A 16,093-nucleotide genomic window follows, 5' to 3' on the forward strand; every position below is an offset into this window, starting at 1 on the left:
TCGCATTCTGCCAACATAGATATGTTCCCTGACGCTCCACTCCCAAATAGCCAAAATTGCTTAAGCAGCTAATTTTGGCATGCTAAAGATCGCTGCTTGAATTCGCCTTTTGCAGTAGATAAACAGCATGGAAGTTCCAGGAGGTCCTACTAAAAAAAAAGCGCCTAAGCAGCTTCCTTATGCCGCAGTGCCGGGGATTATTTTTTTTTGTGTTTTATGTTCAAGCAAGCGTCATCGATGAAATAATTGTCGATTTACAACAATATTTGTTTTGTTTAAGTACATGTGTTTATTTTTAAATCCTTAACATTCATGAAATACACAAAAATTCACACAATTTACTGTACAACCACAATCACTTCACTCAAAATAATTTCTTCAATCAACTTATCTAACTTGTACAGCAGCAATGAGATGATTGACGGTGTCTGTCTTTGACACTTTGGCAAGATCCACCTTGAATCGAAAGTTCCACCAAGTTCGGTACACATTCTTAAAAAGCCTTAAAGTTCCATCGTCAACCCTACAGATAGTACTAGTCATCCGCAAAGCTCCAAAGAGTATCGTGTGCTTGTTAAAAGCCTTATGGTTACACCAAGTACCGTTTCATCTCTTAATCACCCACAAAGTACGACATCGGAACGATTTTTCGTTAAACTGCCTCAAATTCAGCTATGGAGTTCGAGCTGGTTATTGTATGATGTGTTATGGTATGTTACAATCTACTTGAATTTCTTTCAACGTATACGCTTTTCTTTAACCAAAGATATCACATAGATGCATTATATACCGATTTTAAAGCTACCTTTGATAGTGTGAATCATATGTAAACTACTTGAAAAGAAACATCTCCACATACGTTTCTCATATGATACTGTTCATCGATTAATTCATACCTATCATATCGTCGATACAGAATAAAAATTGATAATGTTGTGTTTGACGAGTTCGTTAGTTTATTTGGAGTACCCCAAGGTAGTAACTTAGGGACGTTGTTGTTCTTGTTGTTTATCAACGATTTTACCATTTGTTTTACACTCAATGCTTATCTGATGTATGCTGATGATGTGAAACTGTTTTTGTCTGTTAAAACTCAGGATGATTATTATTTAGTACAACAGTACATAGACTCTTTTAATCCTTGGTGCCTAAATAATGCTCTAGAACTCGCAATTGACAAAAGCTACATATATTATAATATAATAATATCCTTCAAAGATTAAAACACCTCATTGAATTCGATTATTCTCTCGCAGGTAGGACTTTACTTCGTCGGCAACGTGTGTGTGATTTAGGATTGACTTTGGACCAGAGCTTAACGTTTCACTTGCACATGGACAACATTGTTGGCATAAAATTTCTTTTTATTTGTTTGGTTCGTTCGTGCATTATTAGTTCGTAAATATCATAACACAACATATCTAAAATATCCAAGAATTAGTTCAAATCAAATTTCCTTAAGTTTATGTTTATATCATCTGTACTTCAGCCACTAGTAACAATATCAATTGGTATAAAAAGCAATATATATACAAACATTCCTAAGGACCAGTTTTGTTAATGATCCAAGCTTTAGATTGATTTTCCTAGAGGTGTCTTCGGAAATCTCGCCTTAAACATGAATCCAATGGCCGCAAAAATGTCCTGAAAATTAATTTAGTAGAATATTATGCTACAAATGAGGTATTGCAATTAAAATTTAAACAGAACATAAGAATCACTCACATTATTCCACAGCAAACAGCATACAAGCTCACCGCACACTCATTATACCGTTTGAATTAGAAGCCGTGCTGCAATTTGCTTCTAATGATCCGGCGCCATTATTAGCGAATTATTGCAACATTTCGCGAACCAACCGCGCAATACATAATACCACACACACGCACACACACATAGCTGGCCCGTCGTGCTTGAACATTTAAAACATATCACGTTACTAATCACGCATTATGACAAAACAGCAACAACAAAAAGGAGCAGGAAAAAACCACACAAAGCATTCCCGAAAGCGCAAAGTATTATTTTCAGCATGCGGGCAGCATAACGATAACGAGCTCATTTTCAAAAACCGCACGTGATGTGGCTTGACCGCAAACCATCACCAGCGGGACCGGGCCGGCTGATGCTGTTTGATCATACGGCGTAAGGGTGCGTTTTTTTTGTTGTTGCTTTTCAACTGCTGTTGTCCGCGTTCTTCCTTCGGCGCTCACTTTAATGTTTTCCCAACATCACAGCCCCACCGCCCTGTATCGGTATGTGTACATGCGTGCGTGTTGTGCTGCCCTTCCCCGATCTATAAATAAATCCATCCAAGGGAAGTTTGAGCCTTTGTTTTGGCTTTCATTCATTCATGGCGCGAGCTGCGGGTGCTTCCAGAGAGTCCGCGATTGACACAACGCGACAATTTTATGCTTTGGCGCCGTTTCGCCGTTTCGCAGCAACCAAAGAATGGAAAGCTTTTTTTGGGGTTGCTGGGTGGGTTTTTGACCCCCCCCTCCCTCTCTCCTTCTGACAGGGATGTAAGGGGGTTGTGCATTCCCTCGTGGGAACATAATTATTTGCTCGTACGCTTACTCGGCGCGCCACCACAACGCCTCGCAACAGCGGATAACAAAAGGTAACACTTTTAAACAGGTTTCTTTTTTTTGTTAAGGATCATGCTTACCAGAGTGAAAGAAAAAGATGCAGTATTGAGAGAGGGAATAAAAAGGAAAGGACCCTGTGCGCGTGATAATTGATTCGCGTGGCTTTAAGCCGGTGCGCGCAAACATGCAATCAATGTGCAAACATTTCATTAAAACAAAAATGATAAACGGTAAGGATTAAGGTAGATAAAAAGGTTGGTGGTATTGTTTGTGTAGTGCAATCGTTTAACTTATGCTAATATATATGTGACCAAAACTGGAGTTATTTTTTTAATGATCGAAAGAAACGTTACTATACGTAAATATTTCAATGTTTTCCTCCGTTTCATTTTTGTTCTCCTTCTCAATGTGTTTTAAAATACCTTATGTAGCAATTACCTTGGCAAAACTGGAAAACTTGGCTAATGATATTCCGCTCCAGTCCAGGATTGATCCCACGTCCTCTGAAGCAGTACGCCGCATACTATTATCTGACACCATCGATCCTCTTGTTGCTAGTAGAAAAACATTGCAATGAACATCATTTGAAACACAATAAGTTAAGCTTATTTGCAAAAATAAGTCTGCGAACATGCGAGCTGCCTTTCGTCAGATATCCGAAATATTCGCCATGGCCGACGAAGACATGCGTTTAGGCTTGTTTTAAGATCACTCGTTGATTGTTAATAATCCCTCCTCAAAATGTCCTTCGCGACAAAAATGTGGGAGTAGAGCTTTTGCATCATGTTGGTCCCGAAAAAAATGACATGACAAACTACGGGATGTTTGACCGATTCGCGGACTAAGGTGTCATATTGAAATTTACCCAAAATTCGCGTGAAATGATCGCATTGAGTTTTGTCGTCTATGCTTGCCGCTGCGAAGCCAGTGGACGCGAGGTCGGTTTCCTGATATGATTGTTCTTTTTCCCAAGGAGCTATTTCACTGTTTGGTCGGTTGCATCAACCTCCCGGTCAAGCGAACGCAGTAATGTAGACACTTGTCGCTCTGTCTTAATTTTCAACTCCCTTTGGAATTTCAAATCGCTCTTGGTCGTCAGTAATTCGGAACTGGAGCCATTCCTTCGATGCTCCGTTCGTTGTCTAATAGTGTCAAGATGTTAAAGATGCCGGAACAGTCCACAAACTGTCGCACCGAGTCCGGTTTAGATGCTACAGAGTGCTATTCTTTGATGGCGCACGTTTCTAAATGAAGTTGCTTAATTTTTTTGGCTATCATGGCTAGAGTTCGACTGATAGAGGTATCAAATTTTGTCTGCTGACTCATGGGATACTATTATTGAAAGTGCACTTATCACTTCCTTAGTGTGGATGAAGATAATTCCATGAAAATTTTACAATTTGTTGTGTGTTTTTTTAATGTGAAGATTAGTTTTGGTCGTCATGCATTTACTAAACTGATGCTGAACTTACAAATAATAAGCCCAATCAATCAAGAAAGCTCTGTTTTACATATTTAAGCAATTTGATAATACTTATAACAAACATTGAGCTCATAAAACGAATGTCCAAATACATAATGCCAAATTTCTCAGCTAAATCAACTAATCATAGCATTTGTAGTGTATTAAACTAACTTAGTTTGTAGCTCCAATATTTAATTGAACTCGTCTTAAATTAACCTCATGATTTTGCACCAAAAAAAAGTTTCCATCTCGTTCATTCGTTACTACAGATATAAACATCAACCCAGCCAATTAAATACAAATAAGTCAATTTGTCTTGCACCCTCCAAGCAACGTGCAAAGCTCACACATTACCTTACCCACTTTTATGTGGGTCAACAGCATCGTCCCTAGCGCCGTTTCCTCCTAGATATCTCCTTTTTATTTTTTGCTCTTAGGCCATCTTTCACCTTTCTACCGATCGTATCTCTACCGTACATGTGTGTACGCTTCGTGCGATATTAATTATAAACCTGCAACTGCCCCAGGAGAGCCGCCATAGTTCACCATTCCGGGATCAATAAAAACTCCCGCTCGCTACGCCATCCATCAGGGGAGTTGGCCTTCTGCGGACGCAACGCTGTACCTTGGACAGGTATCCTCTTCCGGCACCGGGCACCCGGGACAGCTTGAGCATTCAATTATGTGTCAAGCGTCAAGCCAGATGGGAGATGTGCCAGAACCTAACTAACCGGAACGGGTTAGAAACAAGCATCAAATAGCACGGCAAAGGCTTCTATAAATCATCAAACTAGTAATTATAGCGTTCCCGGGTAACGTAACCGGCTACACTGCGGGTTTGGCAAAGGTGAAAACTCGACCGGCCAGTGAAGAAATTTGATGGTTGAATGGAGCATGTTCCACTTCATTCATGTGCTGCCTTTTGAGGCTTGGCTTTAGCGCTATTATTCAGTCAGTCACTTGTGTGTATTTTAAGCATATGATTATAGTATAAAGACTGTATGAAATACGATCTAAAGTTGTCAATATTTGAGAAGTACCTTTACAGAGTTTAGACATCACAGTACTGTGCCCTTTTGTTGATAAGCAAGACACACACACGCACGCACGGACAGCCTCCAAATAATGCAAATGACCTTAATGATCTTCTCGGTAATTCGATTTGACACCGTGCCCTTTCGGACTGCTCTTGAGCCGTTTGTCTTATGCCTATTAATTTCACAACAAAAGGATATCCTAATCTGAATCGGAACCTTTGGTTAAATATCACACCGCTAGATGTGCAGCTTTGAGCGCTAGTTAGCAGACCGTCAACCAGTACACAAACGCATTGGACATCCAAAACTGCCTCCAGGTGCCTCGAGGCGAGAAGCTGTCCAAGCGCACAACAATCACTGCTGATGGACGGTACCGTGTTTGGGCAAGTAACTTCCCCTGAGAAAAAAAAACTAACCTCCCAACAAATGATAATGATACGGTACAAGCTGGCTGTGGCTGTCAAAGTCAATGCTAACACTTCACCTTGCTACCTTTGGTGATGCTGTTTGGCGGGTCATGTGAAACGAATTGAGGTTAAACTGCACTGCATAGGGTAATTTAAAGGTTATTTTGAGGGGTTTTTTTTGGATATTGGTGGCAAAATTAGCTATAAACTTCAACTTAAAACAGTTCATATGTCTCATAATGACCATTAGGAATTTAAAATAGCAGAGACAAAAAATGGGTCCTCCAAACATGCTTATTCTGAAATTGCATCTTGATTGAAACAAGCCCTTTCGCTCTTATCTATTTACGGCAAATTGTGCCGAAAGCAGAATGTTAATTAAATTTTTAATTGACCGAAACATTCACCCAACAAAGCTTCCTCCCATACATTCACCGAATGATAATTGCTTATACGCTCTTGGTAGCTGCAAACGGTCGCCTTTATTTCCCTTATCGCCCGGAAATGTGGTACGTACACAAGCGCACACCCAACCAAACTGTAGTGGCCCATGCCGGGGCATAAAATTGCCATCATACTTCCTGTACAGGGAATGAGTTTGAGGAAAATTTGTCTATAAAATTGCGATACCAAATAAAAAGGAAGGATATCTAAGACTGTCGGCAAGTAGCAATGCCATGCTGCAAAGCAAGATGTTGACTTTATTCGGTGTGTGTGTGGTTAGTTGTGCTCTCTAGTTGCTATGCAATCATTATTGGAACGCCTATTTTATGTTCCACTTCCCCGGACGTGTCCGTTTTTCCTTCCCCTTGCTGGTTCTAGGACGAAAAAAATTAAAAAGCCTTCAGTACTATACTAACATCCTCCACAGGCTCAACGGACTTGATGCAAATATCCATTTCACATGCTGACAGTTCCAATAGGAGAACGCTTTTTTGTGTGTGTTAAAAACCCTCCTAGCTCCACTCCTTCCCAAAAGCTGCCAAGCTTTCCACTCGAAGCTTGGAGAGAATAATCGAAACCTTTTAGTCTTTGGCAAGTGAGCAGAATGTCAAACCTCGCCCCCCCCCCCCCCCCCCCCCCTCAAACCCACCAATTCTGCTTGCTTTTGCGTCCTCGTTGGCGGACGACATGCGGACGGCTCTCAGCAAGACAATATTTGCCGAATAAAATATACATATTTGTACTGGAGAAGCTCGGGTTTCACCTTTTGGTGTCCCGGAGCAGGTCTGCAAAGAATGTTGGACCCCATCATGGGACTGTGTGTATGTATGTCGACGGAGAAGATATGTTCTTTCGATGTACATCGATACTGTGGCTCCAGCCTTTTTTGTGTGTGCGCTTGTTCCTGTTGTCGTTTCGTTGCTGTCATAGATTGTACCGTCAAGCCAAATGGATGTCTTGCAAACCGCAAGGAAAGAAGATCTGCATATGAACGAAAACCATTGCACCCGGACCGCATGCAGCGCGTGTGTGTGTGTGATGAAAAATTGTGTCGAAAGATTATATCCCCTTTGGACGTCATATTGGTGAAGTTTCTGAATTCTTGAGCGCCGATGGATGGTACACTCGCAAATGGACCTATGTGGCAGGGTGTAGAAATTTGCAATCACTTTCGTGTCAGAAAGCATCTGACATTAAAAACAATTCAACAGATTCTTCCCTTTCCTTGCGCTGTCGTAGAACACTTGTTCTCTAGAAGTAGGTTCTAGAACACTTGTTCTCCCACCCGCGTGTCGAAACAGTATTGGCAGCAAAGGTATATGATATGATGGACTGGCGTTTTGAACAAGAAGACGGTGCATAAATCAGGCCGAACTACATTTGCATATGAGATTTTTGCTGTTGGTATATCACCGGCTCGCTCGAGGAATACGATTGAAAGATTAATGTTTTTCCTTGTTCCTTGTGAACATTTTGACCATACTTAGGGGGATTAGAATGCGTTAAAAGAACCACAAAAATGTATAGTCTTGTTTTGATTTTATAATGAAATGGATGCAAATTTTCACCTTCTGTATCTGTATAATCCCAAGTGCATGTTGATGCTCTTATCTTGTACATAATGTCGTCTCAACAAAATCGAATGCGTGAGAACTCTGTCCACGTGATATTTATAAGATTTGTATAGCGTCTTCATTCATCTGTAAGATCGTGTTTTTGTGTTTTAGATTTAATGAGCTGTTCCGAACCGATGTATGATCGTGATTATAAGTTGTTGTAATGGCCTGATTGTTTCAGAGCTTATTTATATTTCCTCGGTGAGTCTCGGTGCTTATACAAATTAATATTCATAGTTCTGTCCCTGTTTTTACGCCTAATAACAATTTGTTGAGTAGCTTGATAGATATTTTTAGAACTGACTTTCGTTTATATTGAATATTTGTTGCACAAAACTTTTTTATCTGGCTCCATTTGGGCGATCAACTGGCCCGTCTTGAACTCTTTTGATCCTTTTTCTTGACCTTACGCGAACTTGTTCCTAATTGGCCCTATTTTTGGATCAGCCAGTTATCTTGCATTTGGGATATCATTTTATCCTTTTCTCTGTTCCTGGCATTATCTGGTGTTATCTTCTGTATCTATTCGAGATGTCTTCAACAGCTCGTTGTTTTAAACAGGCAAATAAGGTCAATTGGCTCGAAATCTCTATAATAATAAGCCAAACAGCTCGTTGTTTTTATAATTACTACGGCAGCTAATCTGCACGAGGTACATATCGTACCAAAAGTCAGTCTGTTTACGACAATTGTGTGTTTTCCTATTAAGATGACTGTTAACAGTACCCTGAAAACTACGCATAACCCTTTTAGAGGTCTGTATCTGTAGCAGTACCAGTACCAATATCCACTAGAATTCCTGGAAGATCCTAGCCATAGACCAAGTGTTTAATAAGCATTTGATGAGCAACGTAAATTATTTACTTTACAGCATACATCTAAGAGCCTAACCTTCAGCCTAATTTGTAAGAATTTTTGGGAACTTGACTGATATGTTACACTTAAATGACTGTATTGTTATATTGTGTATAGCACATACAATTTTTTGAATTGTATTGTATATATAACCCTTAGTTCCATAAACAAAAAGTCAAAATGCTGCCATGTTTTCAATGATAATAACAGTCCCATACACCCAGACCATCTCTAAGCCGTCCTTTCCTTAACCTTGCATTAAATTTTGCATTCAAACCCTACTAAAAACCAGCTTCGGAGGTAACTTTCATCCGCAATACCCTCTACCGTACCTAATTATTAATCGCTATGGTATAAAACTAGAACGCCGCCACCGTACGGCATCATCATCATCCCGGAGCCCTGAGCAAAGCGCACAAGCACGCGGAATACTTTAAAAGGAGTGGCTTCCTTAAATGGCACAGCAAGGCCACAAGAGCACTCTCATTTTCAGGTAGTTTAGCTGTTTATTTTCACTTCTTCGTGCCACGTTCGATATTCTCGAGTGCGTTCGAAAGACGGCTGGGCCAAAGTATGCAACAACTTCCAACAAGACACACACACGCGGGCACGTTCGCAGGAACCTCTTCAAACAACCGCTACCGCGAGCTTGGAAGCCCGATGTCAATGGCGGTCGATGTGTTAGACAACGGCCACAACGGCCCACCCTTCCCTCGTCGCAGCCAATTCCGAGCGACCGGTGGCAACCGGTGATGATGATGATGATCGGTAAAGAGCCACTTGGATTGAAGTCGAGCGTAAATGACTTGGGTCGCAGGTCCTTTGCAATAACCATAAATAAGTGGCATAGTGTGGAACACGGTGGACCGGTGGGAGACCGGTCGATGGTCTAGCCGACGTGCGAGACTTCAAACGGAGTCTTCACAAAACAAGTGGACACAGGACGAAACTCTGAGGGAGGGAAAAGCTCTCCACCATTCACCGTAACCAAAAAAAAGAATGTATGTGAAGTTAGCTGAAATGGGGAGTAAATAAGAAGACCGGAGATTTGAGTTCTACACGATTTATTTTCATTCGTTTCGTAGTTCACACGTATCCGTTCCCATATCGTTCCCCAAACTAACTCCCCGTCCCCAAAGCGCGCACCGCTTTTATAGTTTCTGCCCATCTTCCCTCTCGCTCCGCGTTACCCGCCGTAACCGCGTTCTCTTTCTTAGTTCGTTCTCGCACACTCTCTTTCTTCTTTTCCTTTTCGCGCACCTTCCGTCGCTCGCGCACACTTCTTTGCTCTTCCCCATTTCACATGTATCGATGATACACACCTGGTGAGGCTTTCCGAAGCTGGGGCACACAAACAATAAACATTTTGTCTTGACAATTTAGCACGATGGACAATACAGCGTCCCTCCCCCTTGGGCTATACGCTCCGACAGGCACATTAGGTCAACTAGAGAGTGACAGTGGCGGGCTGACTGGACAACGGTTGCCCTTGGTGGTTGAACCGTTAAAGGTAAATGGCATCTCCAGACATTGCTCCACTACCTCCGGCTCTGTGCGAGAGCCTACACTGCTGAAGAAAGCCGGTTTTAAGCACATACTCCCCAGCTGCTAATCTCGGTCGTTTACGCGAGAAGTGTCCGGGGGACATTTATGAGCATCTTCAAAGAGATTGTCTCTTCTATTCTTTTTCCTGGCCTGTCCTAGTATTGTAGTTATAGAAAGATGTGTCCCCCGTATACCAAGCCCCCGTATGAAGAAACAAACGACCATCGAAATCGATGAATACGAGCGATAATCATAACTATAGCAATCAGCGCCGATGATGAAGTAGATGATAACGACCTTGGTAACCTCTGCTTGCTATGCAGTTGCAGATGATGATAGGTATATGATAGGAAAATCAGTTCCATAAACTGTCTGGGTGGTTGTTGGTGGCAAGGTGACTCCAATAGATGGCACACAGCTGGTTGTTATTATTTGGGCGTATGGCAAAGAGACATTTATAAATGTGATTGAATTTTCAGAAACACTTTTAAGGGAATAAGTGGGCTTGAGTTATTCTATAGCATTTACCGTATTTGAAGAAGCAAGGGCAGATTTAGATATCCATTTACACTAACTCATCTTAGTTTGGTTATTAACGCTAAAGAAGCTTTCATGTGTATCCAAGCCTCTACTTAAATGTGTATGTGATGTCACAATGACCAAACTTGATGTCCAATAGGTCATTATGCACTGCCAAGAAGAATTTCAAATATGGATCGCACAGAGATAGGCGCTTAGATGAGCATCCCAAATTGAACGATTTAATACAGATATTATAGCACAGTGACTGTTATAAATTGTTCTTAAGATTGAGCTTTGTCTAAAACATTAAACGTCTTATCTTATAATTTATATTTTATGTGATGTTAAAAATAGCGTAAATCGATCAAGATTATTCTTAGGATGCCATTTTTGAAGAGCTTTCAAGGCATAATTTTATGTCTTAAGCAATATTGAAAGCTTGGTGGAGATGAAAAAGAAGTCTATTGCTTTATCTAGACCTGTCTAACTGTTGTTTTTATAAGAATGGCTACATATTTCAAAAACTTTATATTTGCAATTGCTCTAGAATAGTTTTAATTAAAACTACTTCAACTGTAAAGCAATGGGGAAGGTCTGAAATGTAAAAGTGTCAGTGGTAATCAACATGCTCACAAGTTTGTAGAACATCCATGTACTTTACTTTTTTTGCTTTTGATGTTTATGATGGGTAAAAATTCAAAACAAATTTGTATCATCAGCTTAATTGCTTATTTCGTAACAACGTAGTTTTAGAGAAAAAGAAATGAGGTCTTTTGATTAGTATATAAATAAAAATAAATAATTAGTTCCAAAGGGTGAAGAAAGGACACAGTTATTGAACTAAATAAGTAAAATGTTCAGTTTACCTTGCTGAGATTTAAGTCTTTTTCAAATCGATCTTAAAGTAATAGGATTGAAAAAAATCTAAATTACCAACTTTATGAAGGATGATACTTCGTCGGCTATATTTGGAGATATTTGTAACAAGTTCTTGATACTTTAAAAAAATCTGATTTTGAGTGAAACAATTTAAAGTAATATTCGTACCAAAATATTGAAAAACAATCATACAACTCTAAACCCTTGTTGAAACTTTCAAGCCACCTTTAAGCACAGCATCAAAACTCAAAACTCGTTGTAAAAGTAACACACAGTTTCTGATTTCACATGCCACCACATGAGCTGGGCGTCTTTTTGATAACAACCTGTAGCCCGTAGATAGACACGAGGCACACTGCGATAACGATACTCTCCGGGCAGGCGGGCGATGCAAAGATACGCAAACGTGCCTGATTTAACCGACCTCCTACACCGATACCACTCGGTCTCGATGGCTGACAAAGTTCACCGGCAAGTATTTGCATTTCCAACGAGCCAACCCATCGGAAGCCATTGATGCCCGTGAGAGGATTCATTCTAATAAAATTTATTTACTTCCCGAACGACACCGCACACCCGTTCGCCGTTGTTTTCCCGTTTTCTTGCCTTTTTGTTTGTCCTACGCTCCCCATAAACTTTACACCGCCACAGTAACGCGCAGAGAGTACGTGTTCTTGTGTTACCCTTTCTTTTTTTTGCTACTACCACTCGTTCGAGACCCTGTTACACCCTTTGGTGAATGGCGAAATTTATACGATAAATTTATGACTTTCCAGAGTTCCCGCGGTCGTAATGCTGCCGGGGGAGGAAAGTCAGAAAAGTGGCAAACAAATCGACACATTCGCTCCAATACATGTGATCGTTGTGCTAGGAGAAAGAGCGAGAGCAGCCTTATGCACCAACCACACGGAACTGAATCCCTTTGAACTTGAGTACTTTTGAGTGCCGGCAGAGCGAAGGATTCACAAAGGTAAAACAGCACAGTTTACGACAGGTAGTTTGAAATTAAAGTTTTCTTCAACAAACATCCGTATTTTTTCGCTATCTTTTTTGCTATAAAGTGTTTAAATCAGATCGAACAGCAGTAAGAACGTGAAACAAGTCAACCTTTGCTCTTGTTTTAATAGCGTACAATTAAAGAAAGGGGCCCCTGTTTGCGTCAAATTTTATACCTGGCAACATCATAAAAGCCTGGACACCAGCACTTTCAAAAGGGAAGAATTTTGATCGCCATTGATACGCGTCCTACACTTGCAAATATGCAAGCTATGCTATACCACCCCTGGAGTACACCCGAAAAAAGAACCCGAATCGATTTTATAAACCCTTGATAAGGTGTTGAGAGTTTGCAAAATGCTTTCGTTTACTAGCTTCCGATTATCCCTTCGATCCCTGCAATGTGTCTCGATCGGATAGATGGAATTACTTTATTTTATGGTGTCTCACGCCATACTCCGCTATTCGCGTGTCCTTTTTTAACGCTAAACATAAAGATTCAATCCATTCAAAACCGTTCCGTCGGGGTGGCTTTTGTACCTCGCTGCTGCTGGACAGAATTCGACGCTGTGCTGTGCACCTTCCGATACCGATTGTCGATTGCGATGTGAATTTGATGAGATTTTTATCCCACTCTGTAATGCTGCTGGGGCTGAAATGTGCGACATTTTAACGACGGCACCTTACAAGCACGTTCCCCAAAAAATTGAGTGCTCGGGTGGTACGGTTTTTTATTGTCCCTTCCGAAATGATGGCTTCTCAAACTACTTGAAAACGTGCAACGTGTCTCCATCTGGTGCTATCTGAGGAGTCGGAAGGAGGAGTGACGAAGAAACAGCGTACATCATATGCCTCCACAGCATTCGTAATAACCGTCGATCGAACCGTCGCCCGAACGCGCTGTGTAGATGTGTGGATTAAATTGGAAAAGTTTTATAATGATCCTCTTTACCCTCGATGGTGCTGCTGCTGCTGCTGCTGCTGTTGCTGTTAAGCAGACGAGACGCCCTCGAAAAAGGGACGCAACTTGTAAACTATGCGCATTTAGCGGGTGTTTGCGGGGTCGGTAAAGCAGAAGCATATTTCTGAAGTAAATAAAAAAGTTCGGAAAACAGAACAAAAACTGCTCGTAATCATTGGAGCTGTTGGGGCTAGCGGGGGGTAGGTTGTGTGCCTACATCACCGGCTGTTGGGTGACCTGTTTACGAATTTTTGTAGCATTATGTGCCCGGATCTGGACAATCATGGCGACTGCAGCCTTATGACAAACAGCACACGACCAAGAACAGTGTCGTTGGTTTCTTTTTTTATTGGAAAACTTTATGCTCGAAGAGGGCGTGATAAACATTTCTATTTCAGATGTTGGCGGTAGGGATGACGATAACTTCTTGCTTACTGATGACTGAGTGCAATGTGGTCTTTACAATCTGCTAACCGTCGATAGTTGGTGATGGTAACGAGGGTATAAAAGTGAATCGTTTGTCAATATGCTCTAGCGGTCAGTGGGGATCGAAACAATATGGTGGAATATTGAGGTTAAGTAGGCTAGCGCAAAAATCTGCACAGCATTTCCTCAAGAAATTCTTAAACTACAATTACATTAGCGCTTCAGAATCCTAGACTGATATTGTTCATATTAAGCATTACAGTACATATTGTTGAAAGAAAGGAATGGATTTAAATATGGTGCAGCATCAGTATCCAATCAACATAACACGAACCAAGGCACCAACACTTCATCCCTGAGGTCAATTACTTATAAACAATACAACTCTTGAAAAATAAGCAATATTTAGTGTATACGGTTGTACAATTACATTTCACCTTATCTGAATGGAGACCGCTTTGTATGTCTTATATTCATCCTGGAGCAAGAAGTATCCTTTACTTGGAAGTGTTATTCGCTGGACATTACATATATACTGGAGAACTTCACAAATAGTCCGAGTCTTACGCAGCATTTTCACGTCTTCTTCAAGTGGCAGAACTTGGAGAAGGTGGCTGAATACAGGCAAAACAACTACCATTACTTCATTGACTTCAAAGCCTCATATGATATCATAGCCAGGGTAAAACTATACGACACTATGAGATCTTTTGGAATCCCAGCCAAATTGATAAGACTAATTAGAATGACTTTGACTAACGTCACTTGCCAGGTGAAGGTGGATGGAAACCTCTCAGGGCCTTTTGCTACTACCAAAGGCCAAGCGTCAGGGGGGGCGGGCATGCATGTCTCCTATTCAACTTGGCGCTAGAGAGGGCCATCCGTGACTCGAGGGTGGAGACTACAGCAACCATCTTCTATAAGTCAATTCAGATCCTGGTATACGCTGATGATATAGACATCATTGGTCTGCGGCTCTCCTATGTTACAAAAGCCTACCAAGGAATCGAGCAGGCCGCAGAGAACCTCAGACTGCAGATAAACGAGGCAAAGGTCGAACATCTTGGTCGAAAAAGTCTTGGACGCAAAATTCTTGGTCGCAAAACTCTTGATCGTAAAATTCTTAATCGCAAAAATTTTGGTAATAAATTGCTTGCTTGTTGTATTGTTGAATTATATAGTATAAATAAAGAAATCAAGAAAAAATAGGAATAAAGAAAAATGTTGCCTGAAAGTCTTTAGAAAATCCATTGTCCTGTTTTTTACTTTTTGTTTTGTGTTTTGTCAACTCTGTCAGGTTATTCCATCTACAAAAATTGAAATAAATGGAATAACTTACAGCTCCAAATTCTTTACGCTTTACTCTATTTTTATCATAAATAGATTTGTAGGATCTTTTCATATACGTTTCTGCTGATATAACCTTTGATAAGTCATCATTTACTGTTAATGTTTCGATTCGAATGTTTGTATGACAATAGAACAATCGGTATGGAAAATACCAGCAAAACATACTCTTTCCGCACTGTTATGAAATCCTGCACATTTGTCATTAGATCGTGTGAAAAAGCATGCATACAAATGCACCAAAATGTCATGCGCGCCGTGCGGGTATATTTATCACCCTTGCTGTAGTGTATTTCTCAAACACACACAGACTTTCTCCCATCGGTAAGTATGCGACCTCGCCACAGAAAACAAACACCCCATCCATGCGATTGCGATGAATTTTGATTAAATCTATTGATTGTGTAAAAATAAACTATTCATAATGGTTTCAGCTTCCTACAGCCAGCACGGTACCGTTGCTGGTGCGATACCGTTGACTAATGGCCACACATTTGCCGCATTATCACCCCTTGTCGTAGGAAGGATGAGTTTCTTTTCGAAAAGTTCGATCCGTCCTGGGAATCGATCGGAAGTGAAATATTACAACCACCATTTGCATGCGCTTGCTCGGCAAATGCACGGAGGTACAAGCTCGTTTAACGCTGGGGATAGCGTGGCTTATTACACGGACTAGGTGACGGACTGAACAATCGTCTAAAATAGATTTCAATTTATCTCCATTCAAATGACTGATGGTTTTTGCCGCTTCCAATCATTTCCCGAGTCTCGTTACGGTGGTGAAAACGGGAATGCAACCGTACGACCATGGCGTCGACGAGGACATCCAACGATTGCATTGTGGATATCACGCCGGGTGACAACGTCACCGATAAACGAATCCGAATCACAGAATATTTTCTTTCGCAATTTTCTTTTTTTTTTTTTGCTCAACCAAACCGCTTGTCAGGCTTAAAGATTGGAGCAGGGGCGCCCTGATGGCGTCAGCTTTTCCCACCAACTACC

This window comes from Anopheles coluzzii, chromosome 3, assembly GCF_943734685.1.
Source record: "Anopheles coluzzii chromosome 3, AcolN3, whole genome shotgun sequence".
NCBI classification, from domain to species: domain Eukaryota; kingdom Metazoa; phylum Arthropoda; class Insecta; order Diptera; family Culicidae; genus Anopheles; species Anopheles coluzzii.